Source organism: Rattus norvegicus, chromosome 3 (assembly GCF_036323735.1).
Source record: "Rattus norvegicus strain BN/NHsdMcwi chromosome 3, GRCr8, whole genome shotgun sequence".
Lineage (NCBI taxonomy): Eukaryota > Metazoa > Chordata > Mammalia > Rodentia > Muridae > Rattus > Rattus norvegicus.
Genome location: NC_086021.1, coordinates 145,129,485 through 145,142,842, shown reverse-complemented (window position 1 = coordinate 145,142,842; position 13,358 = coordinate 145,129,485). Strand labels below are relative to the sequence as shown.

The 13,358-nt window shown below is 39.1% G+C and overlaps 1 long non-coding RNA gene across 2 annotated transcripts in view; it reads right to left on the bottom strand.

Annotated features, from left to right (window-relative positions):
• Positions 1-1,443: 1,443 nt before the first annotated feature.
• LOC102547655 (uncharacterized) overlaps positions 1,444-13,358 on the bottom strand; it is a 38,012-nt gene continuing 26,097 nt past the window's right edge. For both annotated transcript variants that reach the window (XR_010065399.1, XR_010065400.1), the window contains one exon: positions 1,444-2,381. This is a non-coding gene — a long non-coding RNA (uncharacterized LOC102547655). The remainder of the gene's footprint in view (positions 2,382-13,358) is intronic.

The following is a 13,358-nucleotide window of genomic DNA, read 5'->3' as shown; positions in this document are numbered from 1 at the left end:
TATATGGGATGGATCCCCAGGTAGGGCAGTCTCTGGATGGCCTTTCCTGCAGTCTCTGCTTTACACTTCATCCCCCATATTTCCTTTAGACAAGAGCAATTCTGGGTTAAAAATTAGGAGATGAGTGGGTAGCCCCATCCCCCAACCGGGGGCCTTGCTTAACCTCTGGATATGGTCTCTAAATATTCTCCCACCCCTTTGTCAGGCATTTCAGCTAATCTCATCCCACTTAAGTCCTGGGAGCATCTTGTTTTCCTGGCATCTGGGACTTGCTGGTGGTTACCCTCAATTCCCCATCCCTTACTGCTACACACCTCTGTTCAAATTCCTGACCCTCTGTATATCATCCCTTTCTCTCCCATACCTGATCCTGCCTCCCTTTTCCCCCTCCCCTCCTCAATTCCTCCCAAGTCTCTCCCACTCTCTACCTCCCCTGAGTATTTTGTTCTCCCTTCTAAGTAGGAATGAGGCATCCACATTTTAGACTTCCTTCTTCTTGAACTTCATGTGGTCTGTGAATTGTTCCTTGGGTATTCCGAGCTTTTGGGTTAATATCTACTTATCAGTGAGTGCCTACCATGAATGGTCTTCTGTGATTGGGTTACCTCACTCAGGATGATACTTTCTAGTTCCATCCATTTGCCTAAGAATTTCATGAAGTCATTGTTTTAAATAGTTGAGTAGTACTCCACTGTGTAAATGTACCACATTTTCTGCATCCATTCCTCTGTGGAAGGACATTTGGATTCTTTCTAGCTTCTGGCTATTATAATAAATAAGGCTGCTATGAACACAGTGAAACATGTGTCCTTGTTATATGTTGGAGCATCTTTTGGGTATATGCCCAGGAGTGGTATAGCTAGGTCCTCAGGTAGTACTATGTCCAATTTTCTGATGAACTACCAGACTAATTTCCAGAGTGGTTATACCAGCTTGCAATCCCACCAATAATGGAAAAGTATTTCTCTTTCTCCACATCCTAGCCAGCATCTGCTGTCACCTGGGGTTTTGATCTTAGCCATTCTGACTGGTGTGAGTTGGAACCTAAGGGTTGTTTTGATTTGCACTTTCCTGATGACTAAGAATGTTGAACATTTCTCTATGTGTTTCTCAGCCATTCAATACTCCTCAGATGAGCATTCTTTGTTTAGCTCTGTACTCCATTTTTTAATAGGGTTATTTGGTTCTCTGGAGTCTAACTTCTTGAAATCTTTGTATATGTTGGATATTGGCCCTCTATCAGATGTAGGATTGGTAAAGATCTTTTCCCCACCTGTTGGTTGCCATTTTTTTTTCGATTGACAGTGTCCTTTGCCTTACAGAAGCTTTGAAATGTTATGAGGTCTCATTTGTTGATTGTTGATCTTAGAGCATAAGCCATTGGTCAGTGTTCTTGTTGCTCACTTGTCTTCCGATTTTAAAAGAAAAAAAATATTTTTTAATAAATCTACTGTTTTATTTTTTTAACGTTTTGAAGTTAATATATTTGCCATCAAAGTTATTAAAATTTTGTGCACATTTTTAAAAACATAACTTTTAAGTAAGGATGAAAAAAATGGTAAACCTCAGAGAAGACCCATGGCAGGATTTAATTTATTTCTAATAAACTAACAGTTACGTATATTTATGGGGGAAAGTACAATGCTTTGATATAGGACTAGATTATAGAAAGCTAATAAATGTATCTACATATCTCAATAATTAATCACACTTTTGTGATTTCAAGTCTATTATTTTAGTAATTTTGAAATATGAAATACTTGGTTACGATAACCTGTAATAGCTTACAACAAAGTAGTCCTCTGGTCTAATTGGTACTTGGTACCAATGACAGTATTCTTGATGCCTGGATCCCCAGAACTGACTGATTCTTGCCCTCCATGAGCATGGCCTCAAACAGCACCTTTGATACTGTCAGACATCTGTATCCTCTCGACAAGTTCTTTTGGCATAAAGTTTTACAATTTACTGTGCAAACCTAAGTTATATTGAAGACTTCACTCCAAACTACATTCTTCTAATAAAAACTTCGGTCAGAGAGGAAGGCTAGTTATCACTTACAGTCACATGCCCCTAGAGGCAGAGGCCAAGGAATCTGAACAGCCTACTAGAGAACAGAATCATCTCAGTATGTGAGGTCATCATCACAGTCATTACCACCACGCCAGCATTAGCAGAGAAAGAGAGGACAGGTGCTTATAAAAAGTCCCTTCTATATATTAGGGACTAATACTATAGGGTTTTCAACTAATTATGGTTACTAGCTAGCAAAGCCTTTTTTCCTAGTGGGGTGGTCTTCAGAATGGTCATTCAGTGTCTCGGGCTCCTTCCAAATCATCACTTCACTCACATCTGGGTCTTCAGAGCCCTCAGCAATCATCCTACACACAGATGTGAAGGAAACAGAAAGAGATGTGAACAAGAGGACATTGTAAGCCAGCCTAGATGCACAGCTACCTGTTGTGCCTACATCCCATTGGACAAAGCATGGGAGCATCACCACATCAAACTCTAAAGGGGAAAACATGCAGCTGTATTCCCAGGGAAATATGAAGAAATTTTAGCTAAAGGCTCTCAGCAAATTTTATACAAAATCAAATTGTGGAGATTAAGTGCTTACTGGAGAAAAAAAACTGTATTTCAAAAGTGACCAACACAAGAATATACCCATATTGCATTCATTACCGAATAAAAGATAATTAAAAATGGTATGCACACATTAGAACACCCAGAAGCTGAAGTTCCCACATTCATGGCAACTTACTAAAGAAAAGCTCACTTAGGGCAGAGAACCCAGCTCAGCATGTACTATTGTCTTGCTGTAATGTTCTGCAGGTTTTTCATTTCTTGCCCCAAATAAGCCTGGGATTAGAGGGCAGTTTTCAAGTAAAACCACTGTTTCTTTCTTTCTTTCCTCCTTTCTTTCTTTCTTTCTTTCTTTCTCTCTTTCTTTCTCTCTTTCTTTCTTGTTTTTCTTTTCCTTTAAGGCAGCAACTATAACAGCTTATTAACCACCAGCTTACTCTTAAAATGTTGGCATGACTTTAGATTCACTCAGATACATTTAAAGGGAAAAGCATTCTTTACTTCTCTCCACCCCAGCAGATTTCTTTTTCCCTTCCAATTTCATAAGACAGTCCTCAGGAAAAATAGACATTATAACAGTATCAAATTAATGGATGAATTGAGCCTACATTTTTCTTTTCCCATGATGCAGTCTAAATGCTGAAAAAAGGACCAGACAGAAAGCAGGATCCATCCATCTACATTCCAAGACACGCTCTAGTTACCCAATCACGAAAATGCATTGCCAGCATGCAGAGAACATGATTTGGACTAAAAAGCAGAGCTTTTCAATATATTCAAGTCATAATCCTTAGCTGATAATGCAGACTAGCCAATCCTTAAGCAGCCAATGAGCTTAAAGGACACTGAGGGTGAAGTAGCATCTTCCTGGCTGCAAGGTGTGGTTCTCAGAACTATTGCTTCTAGGGTTACAAAACAGAGCTGTGAATGTGTATACTCTCTCCCGATTTTCACATTGCTTTGCTTTTCCAAAATGTTTCACTACTTTTCTTCCAGCCCTCACCCCCCTCCTCCAGGTCTTTCTAAAGACAGAGAAGAAACCTAAATTGTTTAAATAATTGGTTTTCAAAATATGCTAAGCATTTGGAGAGTAATTAGAAACAGTTTTAGTTCCTCCTTATTTTAAAGCAAATTATTATTGATTTACAACAGGCGGTTCATCTGATATCTCTCAAGGAGCCGTAAAATGTAGACTGTGTATTAAAAATGGTTGATGTCTTTCTGGCAATAGCACCTACACTCAGCCAATGACAGACCTTTCCAAGTGGATGAAAAACAGCCCAGTCTTGCTGTGTGTTCTGTTCACTCTTGTGCATATGCCAAAGAGCCTATATTCATAGGCACTTATTTTTGGATTGGCTTCATTTTTTTTTCAGAGGGATTTGTAGATACTGAGTTCATACTAGCAATTTGCAAAGCAAGGAAGAACATTTGCTAACATGATCGTGGACTTACAGCTAAACATGCCCTATTATAGCACAGCTAAAAAAGGGTTGTTAATCACTCCTAAACAATCCCAATAAATAGACTGGGATTGTCTCACAGACGTGCAGGAGCATCTACTCTTTTACTCAGGGGTAGAAATCTGGCTCTATAATTTAGCAAGTTCTAAGTTTTAGCAAGCCTCAGTCTTCTTCCATAAAAGGCAGGGAAGTGAAGATTTATACCTATGATCAACATAAAATATAACGACAGTTTGAAGGCTTCATCATAGTACTAGGTGTGTGAAGAAACTCTCTGATTACAGCAAGGTAATAGTACAGAACTAAGTATTACCAGATGGATTTATTATTTATTGTTCTTTATACCTCGGGCAGGTCCACAAAAGTCCAGCAATATTTGGTGCACCAACATGGGACAGAAAACCAGATTTAGACACTAGATTCAGGGTTAAGGCTCAAGACCAGATCCAGACACAGGAGCTGACCAAGAGAGCTGAGAACACAAAGTTTCCCCTCCTCCTTCTTCTTCCTCTCCCAATCCCCTTCCCCTTAGGCTTCCTCTTCCCCTTCTCCTTCAACTCCCCACCCTCTTCCCACTTCCTCTTCTCCTTCTCCTCTGTCTTCACCTCCCCTTTCTCCTCCTACTTTCCCTCCCCAGTTCTCTGTCCCTCCCCTTCACCTCCTACTTACTCTCCACATCCACTGCCCTTCCCCTACATCTCCCCCCACTTCCTCTTCCTCTTCCCCTTTCCCTTCCACAATAAGTAACAGCTCTGCCTACCCAAACTCATGACAAGGATCAGCCTAGGACAGCGTGATTTCTGCTTTTCCTCTGATCCTCCCAGAAGGATATGTTCTTGTCAAAGAGATATCTGGAGTTTACACAATACAGAATTGATATAGAATAAAAAAGAAGAAAACAAACCAAAAAAAAAAAGAAAAGAAAAGAAATCCAAGCTAAAATAAGTTCAGAATCATTATATAAGTGACCCTGAGGAGAAAGGCACTTCTGGTATGCCAGAGAACATGTTAAAATTATTAAAAGGAAATTTGAACTTCAGTTCTTGGGATATAGTTTCATATTTTTATAGTACTTCAGAAATGTAAAAAAAGTTTTTCTAATTTCAGTTTTTCTCTAGTTTTATTGAAGGGTGATTGACAAAATTTTTATAGGTTTATAAAGTATAATGTCATGTTTGATGTATTCAATTATGAAATGGTTACCACCTTCAAGCTGATTAACATATCTACTGCTTCATACAGTTACATGGTTTGATATGTATGAAAGAACCTTCAATATCGATTATCTTATCAATTTTTTCTGTAAAATGCAGGAACATTAATTGAGTTATTATGCTATAAAATGCATATACCCTACATAACTGATTATTTGATCAACTTCTCCCTTTTCTCCTGCTCGCAATTCATGGTAAGCACCTCTTTCTTCTCTGCTTCCATGAGGCCGACTTATCTAGATTCCACATATCACACAGATCATGTAGTATTTTTCTTTCTGAGATTGGCTTTCTATCACTTAGCATATCTTCCTAGATATTGCATGTTGTCGTAAATGACCAACTTTTTTTTATTCTTAAAAGTTAATTGTATTTCCTAGTAATGCCAGAAATTATACTCATAAAGTCTCACCAACATGACTGCCAAAACATGACATGCCAAAACAAGGATGGCAACAATGGACGTGACAAAGAGGACAGGAAAAGCCTTTGAGGCCTCAACCTTATACAAAGAATAATAGTAAGAGAGGGAAGCTGTGAGCTGAAAACATAACTTCTCCAGGGACGCACACACCAATGGATTGTTCAGTGTCGAAGGGTTAGTTCTGAAACCACATGTACAAGTAATGTTATATGGGCTGAACAACTTATATTTAGGAATAGATATGCATATACATACATGCATGCAATAATAATATATAAAAGAGTCTATGTATTTGAAGAAGAGCATAGAGGGGTATATGGGAGGGTTTGGAGAGAGAAAAAGGAATGGAGAAATGTAATTAAATTACATTATAACCTCAAATATACATAATATATTAAATAATATTCCAATGGTGTGATTTTTTTATGTTTTCATATGTGCATATTGTTGTACACTTCTTAAATCCCTACTTTGCTGCATTGTCTTTACCCATTCATCTGCCAACATATACACAGACTGATTCTCACCCTTAACTATTGCTTAACTATTGTGAACAACCAGAATTCTTGGAAACTGAAGTTTATGTACGTCTGAGAGTGCACACACATATACACACATTTGTCTTATCCTAATTGATCTGGCCTTTGTATTACAAATTTTGCATTCACTTTTCCTATTACTCAGGGGTATCTAGTATTCAGGTTTAAACTTGATAAGATTTCTCGATCATTGGTAACACATGCTTTTACTTTTAAGCATATTCTAGTTAATCTCCAACCATCAACTCTTTGCGTTGTTCTTTTTTTTTTTTTTTTTTTTTTTTTTTTTTTTGGAACTGAGGACCAAACCCAAGGCCTTGCGCTTGCTAGGCAAGCAGTTCTTTTTTATTTTAATCTTCAATTTAAGTTTTTCATTCTGCATCATCTAATTTGCCCTTGGAAAAAGTATTCTTCAAGGATCTTTTTAGTAAATAAACTAGTACCTTAACAAATCAACATACTGTAGAAGCAACTAAGTCTAAGAAAGCTAGCTTTGTAGGAATGTCTTTTCACCAGGTGAGCTTCAGTGATCTGATGAGTTCATCATGCACTCAAACAAGTCTTCCAAACACTTTCCATCAATACGCTCTTAAATATAGATCCAAAGTAGACAAGGCTAGGTAGAAAACTCAGGCCAATTCACGTTGTATTATGAACATTGTTCCTTAAGTAGCAAAGAAACTTAGGTTTGCACATAGCACAGTGGTAGAGAACTGCCCTAGCATGTCTAAGGCTCTGGGTTCAATGTCCTATAAGATGACATTTAAAGGACACTGACCCAGCTAGCTCCCCACAAAATTAAAACACAACCTTTTAAACTTATTCAACATGCTTTAAGCACACCAACTATGCAGCTATTCCTGATATTCTATGCTATCCCCACACTTCTCCAGCCATATGCCCCAAGTTACTTGCAGTTTGAATCACCTTGACTTGTTTTGTGGGTCCTCATAAAGAACTTTCTTGGCAACTACTCTTCATGCCTAACCTTATAGAGACATTCTTCCTTTTTCTCCACCTTGTGGCCCTTCTCCTGGACCTCTCCTGCCTCCTGCCCAGTCATTGACTACTCATCCTTTTATTAACTAATCAGAGATAATTGGAGAACAATCTTTATACCACATTGATACAGGAGATTTTTCAGTATTCATTACAATCTCACTGGGACTGTAAGTAGATCTAAGAGCACAAAAATCAGCATCTGAATGCACAGAGCACAAGACCACCAATCCCCAGCACAAAAGAAATTATGGGGAGAAGAATTAAATTTAACATGACAAAGCTATTAATACCTCCAGATCTTCCAGCACAACATATAAGTTAGTCAGAAAAGCTGAGTCTTCATGAAGGTTAATTGCCTATCATCATCATTTTTTTTGCCTTGTGCTGTATATATATCTGTCAAGAATTAGCACGGTCATAAAACAGGCCTGACTAGTCTACTAGGAAAGAAAAGTAACAGTAACATTCCAAGTCAGAAATTGAGATACTTGTGAATGTTATGTAATATATGGTCATTTTGCTTTCCAAAACACCACAAGAAATAAAAGAATTTCAGTGAGAACATTTGCATTCTGCGAGCAGCATCTTAGGATACCAGGTGAGGACAGCCTTCCAAGGCATCTTGCCCTAGTTTGGGTTACTATTGTTGTGATGAAACACCGTGATGAAAACAGCCTGAGGAGGAGAGGGTTTGTTTGGTTTACACTGTTCATCATTGAAGGAAATTCAGAAGAGGAAGGAAGTCCAGTCAGGGCCAGGACCTTGAGGCAGAAGCCCATGTGACCTTGGTGAATGAGTGAGTAAGAAAAGGAAAAAATACTAATTCTCTTCCTTTGAGAGAAAGTGAAGAAGTGTCATGAGATCAATAAAGATGTCTAAAACCAAGACAGATCAGAATGGCTCCAGCTTCCTCCTACTGGGGACAAGAGAAGCATAACCCCATCATCTCAAAAGTACCCAAGCAAAAGACACTCTGAATACAAGCCAACAAACCTCAAATCGCAGGACTAGCTTAGACAGTAGTTTCTCCCCCAAATGGTCAACAATGAAAGAAATCTCATTTGCTCAGACTTTGTGCATAGGAGAAATTAGCTGGTCATAGTCTTGAGAGTTCAAAACTGACATGTATCAGGTGGCTGAGAGCAGAAAAATCAAACAAGCCAGGGACTCTAATTAGACCTACCACAGCTCAGGTGTGAGGAACAAACCAGGAGGCAGGTTTGGAGGGCAGGAGGGTAGATGTTGGCAAGCCAAAACATGCAAGCATCAAAAGGCTTGCCTAGAACTAGATAGACGATATAGACTATGGACCTAGTCTTGGTGTCTGTGGACAAAGCTCATCAGTTGAGAAGAACCCTAGAGTTTGAAAGCTTCCAGCCTGAGGTCAGTGGGTAGAAGAAGCCTAGAGCCACTGGCTTGTTTCCTTCCACTGGTAAAGACACCATGAGCACTAAAGTGACACATAAAGCTGCATTCCTCCAGAGCACTGATTGACAGCTAGAATGTCTTGAAGATAGAAGATAGATTCTCTACAGTATAGACTTCAGTGTTTCTGTTGCTCTGACACAGTGATAGAAACAATGTCCGCCTGCCTAAAATAGTAGTCGACCCACAGAACAAGACCTAGCAAAATGTCCAGAGGATGGGTGAATTTGCCCAGCCCCTACTGCAAAGCTAAGTATAGAAAGCAGAACTCCTTGGTGTGAGAAGAAGGGATTCTAACAGACTTACCCAGTAGACTCATCAACAGCATAAATCATAGGGAAATAAGAGTCCATATGCTCACCTGTCCTTCACCTGTGACTATAACTTCAGTCTCAGTTTTCCAGCACTCAGTGGGTGGCCATTCTATCATGTCTTCCTTTTAACTTAATTTTTGAGCCTTGTACTCTTATTCTTTGGACAGTATTTTCTTTTATAGTTTTGTAATTTTTTTTCTTTTTTCTTTTTTTTCTTTTTTTTTCGGAGCTGGGGACCGAACTCAGGGCCTTGCACTTGCTAGGCAAGCGCTCTACCACTGAGCTAAATCCCCAACCCCGAGTTTTGTATTTTTAAAAGATTGTTTTATGTTATGTATGTTATTGCTTTGCCTCCATGGATGTCTGTGTAACACGTGTATGAAGTGCTCCCAGAGGCAAAAAAAAAAAAAGTGCCGCTTCCTCTAGAACTGGAGTTACAGGCAACTGTAAGCTGCCATGTGGGTCTGGGTACCTCACCCAGGTCCTCTATATGAGCAAGAAATCCTTTTTAACCACCTAGCCATCTCTCCACCACTTAGCTTTTAACCTAATATTTAATGTTTTTATTCCTGTTTATACTTTTGAACATTGTTTTTTAGTTTTTTATTATTTAGCAATCTTTTTTTCTGTTTTCTGTTACTTAGCAATCTTTTGTCCTTAGACTTTTTTTTTCTTTTTTCCTGTTTTTACCCTGTGGTCACCTAAACACCAAACCTATACATTTTATTTCTCCCTACTACACTTTTGATTTGATCTATTATCTTTCTCAAAATTCCTCTTCCTATAATTACTCGATTTTGTTTTTGAACATTTGTATTTTGTTCTAATTTCCTGCTTATTTCCCTTCCCCTCCCTCATGTTCTTTTCTAATACTCTTCTTTTCCTTTATTTAACTTTATTTTTCTTCTATTTCTCTCCTTTCCCTGCTTCCTTTCTTTCACTTGCTTACTAACTCAGTGCTTGACTCTAAATACGTTCATAACCTATTTCCCAATAATTTTGTTATTTTTTATTTTGTAGTCTTTGATGATATCTTAGAAGAAACTTAAATGGCCTCTAAATACTTGGAAAAGTGTTCAATAATAGCCCCATCCATCAGGAAAGGTGAAATAACTCTGAGATTTCATCTTCTCCTGGTCTGAATGGTCTTTGACAAGAAAACAGAGACCAATCAATGCTGGTGAGTATGTAGGGAGTGAGGAGCCCTTGCACACTGCTGGTAGAAATGTCAATTGATCCTGCCACTCCAGTATGGAGGTTTCTCAAAAGGCTAAAACAATAGTAATGGGGAGCACAGGGCCTGAACCAGACATCTTCTGTAATCCAGCAATACCTCAAACGGAGGAACTGGGACACCCAGGCACAAAACCTTCAAGTTGCAATTTGCCCTGCTTGCAGAGTGTTCTAGGATCAGAGCCTAGCAGAATCAAAAGGAGCAGAGAGACTTCATCCAACAACAGTTGAAAACAGATAGGGTACCACAGCCCAACATTAAGCAGAGCTCAGGGAGTCCTGTGAAGGAGGGAGAGATAGGATCAGAGGAACCAAAGGGGTCAAGGACACATCGGGAGAACAGGGCCCACAGAATCAACTGACCAGGTCTCATGGGAACTTGTAGAGCTCAGGGAGCCTGTAGGGATCTGAACTACATCCTCTACAGATATGGTATGGCTGAGTAGCTTGGTGTTCTTATGGACGTTGAAACAGTGAGAGAAGTGGCTATCCCTGACTCTTTTGCCTACTTGTGGGACTCTTATCCAATTAATAGGTTGCCTTATCCAGTCCTGATATGATGGTATGTGCCTGGTCTTGCTGTAGCTTGTTATGCTGTGTTTGTTTGATGTCCCTGAGAGACCTGCTCTTTGGGGGAGAAGGGGTTCAGTGGGTATTGATCTGGGTGAGAGGGGAGGCAAGTGGGGAGAGTATGGGGGAAGAGGAGGCAATGAAAACTGTGGTAGGTATATCATATATGAGAAAAGAATAAAAATGCAAAAATAAGAGGGGAAAAGGCTAAAATAGAAACTACTATATGACTCAGGTATATTATTCTTCAATATACACCAAAAACTCTAATTTAATATATCACACAAGTACTGTGGCATCATGTATATTGCTGCATTGTTTACAATAGCCAGAAAATGAAGCCAGCCTACATGTCCATCAACAGATAAATAGTAAAGATGTGGCATGATGTACGACAATAGAATGCTACTCAGTAATAAAAAATGTAGCAAAACTAATAGAACTGGATAATAAATAATTGAATTAAGCCAAAATAAGCCAGACTCTAGAAGACAAATACCACATATTTTTTTCTATATGTGTCACCTAATTTTAAAACCATATACAACACACACACACACATACACATACACACATACAAACATACACGGGTGTGTAATAAATATGCATATATACATACATATATACATGTATGTATATATGTATATATATATGTATATACGGGATCTTGAACAGAAGATATTTTAAGGGAGAGGGAAACTGAAAAAAGAGAAGGGATAACCTCTGGCTGAGGACCGGGTGGGTGAGGGTGGGTGAGTAGCAGGTATGAAGAGAACAGCAGAAGAGACAGATGAGTTAAAGCAAACCATATGATATGTATGAAATGCCATAACAAAACTGATTACTTTCTAACTTTAAGAAAGAGAATCACTTTTGGTAAAATGGCCATTTTTACTATATTAATCCTGCCAATCCATGAGCATGGGAGATCTTTCCATCTTCTGAGGTCTTCTTCAATTTCTTTCTTTAGTGTCTTGAAGTTCTTATTGTACAGATCTTTTACTTGCTTGGTTAAAGTCACACCGAGGTATTTTATATTATTTGGGTCTATTATGAAGGGTGTCGTTTCCCTAATTTCTTTCTCAGCTTGTTTCTCTTTTGTGTAGAGGAAGGCTACTGATTTATTTGAGTTAATTTTATACCCAGCCACTTTGCTGAAGGTGTTTATCAGCTTTAGTAGTTCTCTGGTGGAACTTTTGGGATCACTTAAATAAACTATCATGTCATCTGCAAATAGTGATATTTTGACTTCTTCTTTTCCGATCTGTATCCCCTTGACCTCCTTTTGTTGTCTGATTGCTCTGGCTAGAACTTCAAGAACTATATTGAATAAGTAGGGAGAGAGTGGGCAGCCTTGTCTAGTCCCTGATTTTAGTGGGATTGCTTCAAGTTTCTCTCCATTTAGTTTAATGTTAGCAACTGGTTTGCTGTATATGGCTTTTACTATGTTTAGGTATGGGCCTTGAATTCCTATTCTTTCCAGGACTTTTAAGCTGGAAAGAACCCAGATGCCCTTCAACAGAGGAATGGATACAGAAAATGTGGTACATCTACACAATGGAATATTACTCAGCTATCAAAAACAACGGCTTTATGAAATTCGTAGGCAAATGGTTGGAACTGGAAAATATCATCCTGAGTGAGCTAACCCAATCACAGAAAGACATACATGGTATGCATTCACTGATATGTGGCCATTAGCCCAAATGCTTGAATTACCCTAGATGCCTAGAACAAATGAAACTCAAGACGGATGATCAAAATGTGAATGCTTCACTCCTTCTCTAAAAGGGGAACAAGAATACCCTTGGCAGGGAAAAGAGAGGCAAAGATTAAAACAGAGACTGAAGGAACACCCATTCAGAGCCTGCCCCACATGTGGCCCATACATATACAGCCACCCAATTAGACAAGATGGATGAAGCAAAGAAGTGCAGACCGACAGGAGCCGGATGTAGATCGCTCCTGAGAGACACAGCCAGAATACAGCAAATACAGAGGCGAATGCCAGCAGCAAACCACTGAACTGAGAATAGGTCCCCCGTTGAAGGAATCAGAGAAAGAACTGGAAGAGCTTGAAGGGGCTCGAGACCCCATATGTACAACAATGCCAAGCAACCAGAGCTTCCAGGGACTAAGCCACTACCTAAAGACTATACATGGACTGACCCTGGACTCTGACTTCATAGGTAGCAATGAATATCCTAGTAAGAGCACCAGTGGAAGGGGAAGCCCTGGGTCCTGCTAAGACTGAACCCCCAGTGAACTAGACTGTTGGGGGGAGGGCGGCAATGGGGGGAGGGTTGGGAGGGGAACACGCATAAGGAAGGGGAGGGGGAGGGGGATGTTTGCCCGGAAACCAAAGAATTATTATTAAGTATTAAATAAATTTAAAAAAAATAAAATAAAATAACAATGAAAGTAAAAAAAAAAGAAAGAAAGAGAATCACTTCGGTCCCCAGCTCCGAAAAAAAAAGAAAGAAAGAAAGAAAGAAAGAAAGAAAGAAAGAAAGAAAGAAAGAAAGAAAGAGAGAGAATCACTTAGGTGGAGAAGAATGTAGATGAACATGGAAATTGGATAAGTTCAG